Source organism: Rattus norvegicus, chromosome 2 (assembly GCF_036323735.1).
Source record: "Rattus norvegicus strain BN/NHsdMcwi chromosome 2, GRCr8, whole genome shotgun sequence".
Taxonomy (NCBI): Eukaryota; Metazoa; Chordata; class Mammalia; order Rodentia; family Muridae; genus Rattus; species Rattus norvegicus.
Genome location: NC_086020.1, coordinates 232,679,963 through 232,690,471, shown reverse-complemented (window position 1 = coordinate 232,690,471; position 10,509 = coordinate 232,679,963). Strand labels below are relative to the sequence as shown.

The 10,509-nt window shown below is 47.1% G+C and overlaps 1 long non-coding RNA gene across 1 annotated transcript; it reads left to right on the top strand.

Moving 5' to 3' along the window:
• Positions 1-4,440: 4,440 nt before the first annotated feature.
• Positions 4,441-9,069, top strand: LOC134485986 (uncharacterized). The gene is made up of 2 exons (XR_010064470.1): positions 4,441-5,730; positions 8,065-9,069. It is a non-coding gene; the product is annotated as an uncharacterized LOC134485986 (long non-coding RNA).
• The last annotated feature ends 1,440 nt before the right edge of the window (positions 9,070-10,509 follow it).

Below are 10,509 nucleotides of genomic sequence, written 5' to 3'. Positions count from 1 at the left end.
GTCGCAGGGAGATTGCACAATAAGCGCGAGGTGATGCCAGATTCAACCTCCCAGGCTTTCCCACTTAGACAGGGAACCGGTGGCCAGACCCAATACTGGCCGTTTTCAGCAGCTGACATTTACAATTGGAAACAACACAACCCTTCTTTCTCCAAAGATCCGGTGGCACTCACCGACCTAATAGAATCTGTTTTACTTACCCACCAGCCTACTTGGGATGACTGCCAACAGCTCTTACAGGCCCTCTTAACCTCAGGAAAAAAAAAACAAAAAAACAAAAAAACAAAGAGTGTTCCTAGAGGCCAGAAAGCATGTTCTGGGAGATGATGGGCGTCCCACCCAGCTACCTGAGGACCAAACTGGGATTTTAATACAGCTGAAGGTAAGGGACACCTACGCCTTTATCGCCAGTTGCTTCTAGCGGGTCTCCGAGGGGCTATACGACGCCCTACTAATTTGGCTCAGGTAAAACAGGTATTACAGGAAGCAGGGGAAAACTCCCTCCACCTTTCTAGAGAGACTTAAGGAGGCCTACCGTATGTACACTCCCTATGACCCAGATGACCCAGGACAAATGACGAGTGTCTCTATGTCCTTCATCTGGCAGGCTGCTCCAGATATCAGGACTAAGTTACAGAGGTTAGAAAATTTGCAGGGCTATACATTACAGGATTTACTTAAAAAAGCTGAAAAGATTTTTAATAAGAGAGAGATAAAAAAAGAAACTAAAAATTGAGTCGAATCTTGGCCGCCATAGTTCAGGGCCAAAAAAGGAAGGGAGATAGCGGGGGAGCTCGAAAGGGGCTGAAGCTGGATAAAGATCAATGTGCCTATTACAAAGAGAAAGGGCACTGGGCCAGAGAGTGCCCCAAGAAGCCTGGCGGACCCCGAAAGCCTCGACCACGAACCTCCCTCTTGGCTCTAGATAAAGATTAGGGAGGTCATGGCCAGGAGCCCCCCCCCGAGCCCAGGGTAACGCTTAAAGTTGGGGGGCAGCTGGTTACTTTCCTGGTAGACACAGGAGCCCAGCATTCAGTCCTCACCCAAGCTTCAGGACAACTCAGCGACCGGATGGCCTGGGTACAAAGAGCTACTGGTGAGAAACAATACCGATGGACTACGGACCGCCGGGTTCAGCTGGCTACCGGTAAGGTGACCCATTCCTTCTTACATGTTCTGGACTGCCCGTACCCTCTGCTGGGCCGTGACCTGCTCACCAAACTAAAAGCACAAATTCATTTTGAAGAAAGAGGGGCCCAAATAACTGGCCCCCACGGAACTCCCCTTCAAGTTCTAACCCTATGAACCGGGACAGGACACTGGCTTGGGCAGAGACTGGTGGGATGGGGTTGGCGCTCCAACAGCCCCCCTTAATTACAACTCCAGTCTCCATAAAACAATACCCCCTGTCACATGAAGCTTATCAAGGTATAAGGCCTCACATTATGAGGCTTCTGGATCAAGGCATCCTAGTCCCCTGCCGGTCGCCTTGGAATACGCCTCTTCTGCCTGTTAAGAAACCCGGCACTGGAGATTATAGGCCAGTACAAGACTTGAGAAAGGTCAACAAGAGGATAGAAGATATTCATCCGACTGTTCCAAACCCTTACAATTTGCTCAGTAACTGTTCATCGATGAGAAACAGGGGTATGCTAAAGGGGTCCTAACACAAAGGTTGGGACTCTGAAAACGCCCTGTGGCCTACCTGTCTAAGAAATTGGACCCTGTGGCCTCCGGCTGGCCACCGTGCCTAAAGATGGTGGCTGCTATTGCTGTCCTGATCAAGGACGCTGGAAAATTGACTTTGGGACAGCCACTCACCATCCTAGCACCCCACGCAGTGGAGGCCTTGGTAAAGCAGCCCCCAGACCGCTGCTCTCTAATTCTCGCACCAAGCCTTGTTACTGGATGCAGAACGGGTTCAGTTTGGGCCCGTAGTCGCCCTCAATCCTGCCACCTTGCTTCCTCTACCAGAGGAGGCAGAACAGCATGACTGACTACAAATCCTCGCAGAAGTACATGGAACCAGGCTGGACCTATCGGACCAGCCTCTTCAGAATGCTGACCACACATGGTACACGGATGGCAACAGCTTCTTGGCAGAGGGAGAGCGAAAGGCTGGAGCTGCAGTCACTACGGAGGACAAAGTGATTTGGGCGAAAGCCCTGCCTGCTGGTACCTCCGCACAACGGGCTGAACTCATCGCCTTGACTCAGGCGCTCAAGATGACAAAAGGTAAGAGGCTAAATATATATACAGACAGCCGTTATGCCTTTGCCACGGCACACATCCACAGGGAGATCTACCGGAGGCGGGGGCTGCTCACATCTAAAGATAAAGATATTAAAAATAAGGCTAAAATTCTGGCCCTCTTAGAAGCCCTATTCTTGCCCAAAAGACTGAGTATTATACATTGTCCAGGACACCAAAAAGGGCACAACCCAGAGGCACGAAGAAACCGGCTGGCCGATGCCACGGCGCGAGAAGCGGCCATGAACAAACAAATCTTGCCCTTAAATAGCCCAGACCAACCCACGCCCCCACCAGTGGGACAAACTAGTTGGGTTTATGCCCATGAGGACATAGAGCTCCTAAAAAAATGGGGGCCATCTACCACCCTCAACTAAAACAGTGGGTCTACAAAGGACTTTTGAATTGATCTCCTTTTTACATAAGAAGATAAAAACCTTACTAGATTGGGAAGAGATAAATCTGTGTTTTTTTTTAATTGGGACAAAGCGATACAAAAGGTGACTGAGAGTTACAAAGCGTGCGCTCAGGTTAACCTGGGAAGGACCATGATTGGACAAGGAGTTCGTCCTAGGGGACACCGTCCCGACATCCATTGAGAAATTGATTTTACTGAAATTAAACCAGGTATATATGGATACAAGTACCTCCTAGTGTTTATAGACACCTTCTCAGGATGGGTCGAAGCCTTCCCCACAAAGCACGAGACTACAAAAATGGTCACCAAGAAGCTCCTCGAGGAAATCTTTCCCAGGTATGACATGCCTCAAGCGTTGGGGTCGGACAACGGGCCCGCTTTCGTCTCCCAAGTAAGTCAGTTGGTGGCCAAATTGCTGGGGATTGATTGGAAATTACATTGTGCCTATAGACCCCAGAGTTCAGGTCAGGTAGAACACATGAATAAAACAATTAAGGAGACTTTATCCAAACTTACGCTTGCAACTGGCTCAAAGGATTGGGTGGCCCTCCTTCCCCTAGTTCTATATCGGGCCCGGAATACCCCGGGCCCCCATGGTCTAACTCCTTTTGAAATAATATATGGAACACCACCCCCATTTGTCCATTTCTTTGATTCAAACATTGCTGATTTTGCTGACAGCCCTTCTCTGAGGGCCCATTTACAGGCCCTACAGATTGTGCAGAGAGACGTCTGGAGACCTTTGGCCACTGCTTACCAGGACAAGCTTGAGCATCCGGTGGTGCCACACCCGTTCCAGATTGGAGACACCGTGTGGGTGCACAGACACCAGACCAAGAATCTCGAGCCACGGTGAAAAGGACCCTACACCGTCCTCCTGACTACCCCGACCGCCCTAAAGGTAGACGGAGTCTCGGCTTAGATCCACACACCACACGTCAAGACAGTCCGGTCTGAGGAATTGACTAATCACAACACTACACCCCAGACATAGAGAGTTCAGCACACTCCAAACCCCTTAAAGTTAAAACTCCTACGTGGCTCCTCCTAGCCCTTTTGTGGCTTAGAGTCAGTGGGGGAATAAGCCCCCACCAGACAGAAATTTCTTGACCAAGTCGAGTGAAAGATTTCACTCAAAGTTAACAAAAAAAAAAATGGGGGAATGAAAGACCCCAGCTTAGCAGCAGTAACGCCATTTTACAAGGCTGTACTTAAGATGACTGGTTCAGAGAAAGGTTAGAACACTGAGTACACAGCGGCTGCCAAGCAAGATGTGTTTGGTTGAAGGCCTGGCAACAGGACGACTGCAGTTGAGCACCTGACAATGAAAAAAAGCCCCGGGAGAGGTCCCACACCCTGGTGGGGGGCCGAGTCAGTCGTTATGTTCCAAGAAGGTAGCTAAGAAACTTGCCCCCGGGCTGAACCCTTGGGGGGGCCGAGTCAGTCGTTATGTTTCAGGAAGGTAGCTAGGAAACTTGCCCCCGGGCTAAACCTTGCCATATTAGAATCCACCAATTATATCCCTGTAACCATGCATCTGCTTCTGTATGCTTGCTTCTGCTCCCCAAAATCCTATAAAAGCCCATCCTTGGTTCCGTGGGGCGCGCCAGTCCCCCGAGTGACTGAAGCGCCCGCAGGTGTCTGTGCCTGTGTATCCCGACAATAAACCAAATCCTCTTGCTGATTGCATCCTGTGGTGTCTCGGTCTGGTCTTTGGAGTTGGAGGGTCTCCATCCTGAGGGAAAGTTCTCCCTGAGAGCTTTTCACAGTGTTTTTTTGACTTTTGTTTCGTGTTTGAATTTGGACTGACGACCGTGTTTAAAATCTTGGACCGACGACTGTGTTTGAAATCATGAAACTGTTTGCTTTGTTCGTTGAAGAGTTTTACTTGGTCCCCTTAATGCTTAGTGAGTAAGGAACTTAATTTTGTGGACCCCGCTCTAGTGGCGGTGTGTTGGTTGATAGCCAAAGTTAATTTTTAAAATAGTGTTTTATCTGTGCTTGTGCTCGCAGCACACAGTAGAGGGGAGCGAAATTAGCTGCGGAGCTGCTGCAGCGAGCATGGGGACTTCTCAAGTCTCACCCAATTTTTCTGGCTCTTCAGGAGCTGTTTAAAAGGAAAAGGCTTAAGGTAAAAAGAAACACTATAGAGAGATTTCTTAGTGAATTACTACACCTTGGTTCGCGATCTCTGGGAATCTCATGGTGGACAGCTGAGATAAGCTGGAAAAGGATTTAAATTTTGCTTGGGAGCAAAGAATCTTAAAGGCGGAGTTTCAGCCGGTATGACACTTAGTGCTTAGCTGCCTAAAAGATCAGAAATGCTGTCAACAGGCTATAAAAAAGGGACAGGCTGTGTTAAAAATGCTACATGAATAATAATCTAAAAAGGCTGAGAGCTAGGTGGGGCTATAAGGAAAACAAGAACAGGAAAGGAATTTCTGACATTTGCTCACAGAAGGAGAGTGCTCATTTAGAGAAGTTCTTTAAGGAAGCCTGCCTTATCTGCTGTCTTTATTCCAAGGGAGGAGTCAGTCTCCAGCACTAAATTACTTGGAGGTAGCCAAGGTCAGGATTAATGTTTTCTTTTCCATGGGCCTTTAAACCCAGTGAGACAGTTTGGTAAAGGGCTACTACTGAGGTCCTGATAGCCCCAGGTGAACTGGTTACAATTCTTTTATCAGCCCCCTGGCATCTAGCACCCAGGTTCTAACCATCTCTCCATCCTTTTGTTATTAGTTGTTACTAGAAGCCTAGTGTCATTTGGAGGCTGGTTCTCTTGAGAGGCAAAGCCATGGAGCTGACACTGACAATGGCCTTTTTGTTCCAAGAAAGGCCTCCTGGTTTAGCTGTGTGACTAAATGCTGTTTGCCCTCTTCGGTAGACTCTATTCTCAAGATTCTCTTGTTTTCTCACCATCCCATTTGATATGCTTGTTAGTAACTGTTACAGGTCTTCTTTACCACCGATGAAAGACGGAATCCTACTGGAGACCAGAAAAAAATGTTCCAGACACGGATAGAAGGCCCTCACTTCTGCCTGCTCTCTTCAGACGCCTGAAGGTAGGGAGTGCCAGGTCTGCCCCCAGGCTCCAAGGGTCGGTCTCCTAGGGGCTGGAAAATGCCCCACCAATCTGGCTAAGATAAGGAAAAGATATGAAGAGAAAGTTACAGAAACTTGAAGGGTTAAGCTAAGTCGCTGAGAGAGTTATTGTAAGTTGATGCATGGTTCAGGGTCTGTGCAGAAAAGTGGACAGCACCTAATAGCTGTAGAAGAAGATGCAGAGAGACAGAAAAAAAAGAAAGAAAGAAAGAGGTAAAGAGTGCAGGAAGCTAGGGAAGAAAAGAGACTAAAAGAAGAGGAAGCTAGAGAGCTAAAGAGAGATAAAAGACAAGAGAGGAACATATACTGGCCACAGTAGTTAGGGAACCTAGGAAGACAGTACCTGGCAACAGAAGAGAATTCCTGGCTAAAGATCAGTGTGCCTAATGCAAAGAAAAAAAAAGACACTGGGTCAGGGACTGCCCCAGAAAGAACAAGAGGGGACACTGTAGAGCCTCTTGGTCCTAGAGTGCTGGCTATGTACAGAGATAGAAGGGAAGTGTGGATGCAGGGACCCAATGCTCTGTGCTCCTATGCCCCCCTCCAGTGGGCCAATATCCAAAGACCTTGGGTACAGGGGCCTACTGGCAACAAACAATACTTATGGACTGCCCGAAGAACAGTGGACCTTGGCGTGGGCCGGGTAACCCACTAGTTCATAGTCATCCCTGACTGCCCCTATCCCTTGCTCATGAGAAAATTGCTCTCCAAAATGGCTTGCGTGGGCTGAAATGGCTGGGTGAGGCCATGTGTATGCATATCTACAGACTGTGTATGCGGAGCTTAAGACCTGTCTCAGTGCACCAGTACCTGATGCTGGGAGATGAATGGCTTAGCGCTGTTCTACTTGGAACATATCACTCCTGCCAGCCGGGCACTAACAATTATCACCCAATCCAGGACTTAAACTGTGATAGAGTGGCTGATGTTCTGCCTTTGAATAGAGTGTCCCAAAAGATGGGACCACTGGTTAGCTGCCATGGACTAGATTCTCCACCGGTTGGGGACAATCTGGTCACCTTGCTGCCCAATCCGGACCTGGAGCCACCACAGCACGAGTGTCAAGTACTGGCAGAAGCCCATGGGTGGAGGAAAGACCTCTGTGACTGGCTGATTGACCCCTGCTGAAAGCCGAGGCTACCTTGTCCACAGACGGGAACAGTTCTCTTCATGAAGGTCAGAGATAGGTGGGTGCTGCCATGGTGGACAACACAATGTCATCTGGGATGGCTGAACCTCTACCTCCCCCCCCCAGCACATCAGCACTTCAGATGCTGTTGCCATCTCTTGGATGCCCTGGTGAAGCCAACAACTGTGAGTACTATTCATTGCTCAGGATATCAGGAGGGAAGAGATTCAGTGGCATGGGGCAATAACGAAGCAGATCAAGCGGCTAGAAAAATGACTATGCAGGAGCCTATCCTGGTTGCAGGCCTGCAAGAGACAGCCACTGAGAACTAGGATCGGACTAAGGGATGGCCTCACTTAGAATGTAAAACAGAAGAAAAGGCCCAAATTGCTTAAAAGATAAAGGACAATGGTACATTGAGGGGAAAGCTATACTTCCCAGAGAACAAAGAAAAGACTCACTTTGCCAAATACAGAAATGGACTCAATTAGGAGATAAAAAGTTTGTCCAAGTAGTTAAGTGTATGTAATAGACTTTAAGATTTTAGCCAGAGAGGCAGTAGAAAGTATAAGGTATGTCAATAAGTGAATGCTTAGCAAGCAAACAGGGCAAAGAGACCTAGAGAGTTTGGTGAAAAGTTGAAGTGAACTTCACTGAGATAAAACCAGAAAAATATAATCACAAGTATCTCCTAGTGCTTGTAGATACTTTTTCAGGAATAGATAGAAGCTTTCCTCACCAAACAAGAGACGGCCTCTGCAATCATCAAGAAGATACTGGAAGAAATCTTCCTCCGATTTGGAATGCCCAAGGTAATCTGGTCAGACAACGGCCCTACTTTCCTTGCCAAGGTAAGCCGGGGTGTGGCCAAGTATTTAGAGGTCGATTGGAAATTACATTGTATTTACAGACCTCAAAGTTCAGGACAGGTAGGGTAAATAAATAGAACTCTAAAAGAGACCCTGACCAAATTAACCATGGAGACTGGCACAGACTGGGTGACACTCCTTCCCTCTTGCTCTCTTCAGAGCAAGAAATACCCCTTCCAGATTCAGCCTTACCCCCTTTGAGATCTTATATGGGGCCTCAGCCCCCCTGACTGTATTAGATGATGTTACTGAACCAACATGTCATAGTGCCATAGTAATAATGATTTGTGTGCCAGGCTAAAAGACCTACAGGTGATACAGAAAGAAATCTGCTCACAGCTGACAGCAGCCTATGCCCCGGAGACCCCTGAGACATCCCATCAGTTCCAGGTTGCAGCTACACTGAGTCCAGACACTCGAGCCTCGCTGGAAAGGACCGTACCTGGTGCTGCTGACCACCCTGACAGCTGTCAATTCTCAGCCCTCACCAGCCGTGTACTAGCTGTTGGGGCTGAGAGCTGGGACCTAGAGGGAAATTTAGTCATGTTTGTCCTGGGTTCTATCAAGATAGGTGTGGGATAGGCTTGATTTCCATTACAAATGATGTAACATTGCATATGTTAGTACTCTTAACACTTCTTGGGACTGTGCCTCAGGGATCACAGTCCGTATAAGCTTAGAAGTTCTAAAAGCTAGTCATGACCTTGGTGGATAGGCTTGGATAGTGTCCAGGTTAGAATCCTCATGTTAAGACTACAATACCAAGCTGTTATGCTAGATGAAGCTGAGTTCTCCATGAAGTTCTAGGATTAGAACTATTAACAAAAAAAGAAGAAGTGGGGAATGAAGGATTAAAAATTAATAATAAGCCGCCTAGCTACCCAAAAAGAAGAGGTAGGGTCTGTGAGAACATGAACTTTTCGCCCCTCCCTTGCTGTGCAATGGTTCCCGGAACATTCTTGCATGAAAGGTTTCCTGGAACAGCCACAATGACCCATAGCCTCCGGCCACAATGGTCCAATGGCCCTGTAAAATGTCGCAAAGTCCTGGGTGTGTTGCCTAGTGTTGCACGTGGCTAGCATATGGCCTAGATGTATGGGCAGTTTATGGTTTTGGAATTCCCCTCCTCCCTCCCTCTTGATCCCCCTGGTTTGTGGTTTTTTCCTTTATAAGCTCTGTGAAAATTCAGGTCGGGGTCGAACTCCTCTACTCCCTGTGTGGTGTATGAGTCTCGACCCCAGCATGCTGGCCTGAGCTCTCGTTTCATCTCGCTCACAATAAATCTTCCTCGTGTGATTACAGCAGGTCGGTGTCTGTGTCCTACTGGGTGCGCGTCTTTCCCGAGACTTGAGTGGGGGGCTCCCTTCGGGGGTCTTTCACTTCTTCTTGCAGCAAATGAGAACAAATACAAATACCCGGAGCCAGACATTGCACAGAGAGTAGATGAGACCTTGGGACGCAGAATTCTAAGCTGGATGTCTTCATCAAATTCCTTCCCTCAGAACTCCAGAAACCCTGCAGAAGAGGAGATAGAAAAATTGGAAGAGCTAGGAAAACAAGGCCTTCTAAAACAATTGAGGAAAAGTCATTCATATAAACTCACAAAGACTAAAGCAGTAAACATAGGCTAATACATGCCTGTGCCAAGTCCTCTGTTATGTATTACAGATTTCAGTTCAGTGTTTTTATGAGCTACCTGAGTGAATGAATTAGTGGATCTCTAATTGTTATGCTTGTTGTTGGTGATCTTTTCTTTCTGCTGATTTGCCTTGTCCAACATTGATGTGAGTGTTTTTGTTTTATCTTAGCATAATTTGTTCTGTTCTGTTTGTTATATTTGGTTGTTATCACTTAGAAGTCTATTCTTTTCTAATAAGAGACCAAAAAAAGCAGGTCTGAAGGGGAGGGAAGGTGGAGGAAGAACTAGAAGTAGAGGGAGGTGAAACTATAATCAGGATACATTGTAATAAATAAAAAGAAAAAATTATATTCATAGTAGATTTTTCCTTTGATAAATATGTAGTAACTTTCCCTACTTCTTCTGATTAGTTTTGGATTTAAGCCTATTTTATCAATATTAAAAGGGATACACTAGATTGCTTTTTAAGTCCATTTTCTTTTTATTTTTTCATCTTTATTAACTTGGGTATTCCTTATTTACATTTCGATTGCTATTCCCTTTCCCGGTTTCCGGGCTAACATCCCCCTAACCCTTCGCCTTCCCCTTCTCTATGGGTGTTCCTCCCCCATCTTTCCCCCATTACTGCCCTCTGTCCAACAATCACTTTTACTGGGGGTTCAGTCTTGGGAGGACTAAGGACTTCCCCTTCCACTGGTGCTCTTACTAGGTTATTCATTACTACCTATGAGCTTGGAGCCCAGGGTCAGTCCATCATGTATAGTCTTGGGGTAGTGGCTTAGTCCCTGGAAGCTCTGGTGGGTTGTCTCAAGATCCTTCAAGCTCTTTCAGTCCTTTCTCTGATTCCTTCAACGGGGGTCCCGTTCTCAGATCAGTGGTTTAATGATGGCATTCGCCTATGTGTTTGGTGTATTCTGGCTGTGTCTCTCAGGAGAGATCTACATCCGGTTCCTGACAGCCTGCACTTCTTTGCTTCATCCATCTTATCTAGTTTGGTGGCTGTATATGTATGGGCCAAATGTGGGGCAGGCTCTGAATTGGTGTTCCTTCTGCCTCTGTTTTAAATGTTGCCTCCCTATTCTGTGCCAAGGCTATTCTTGTT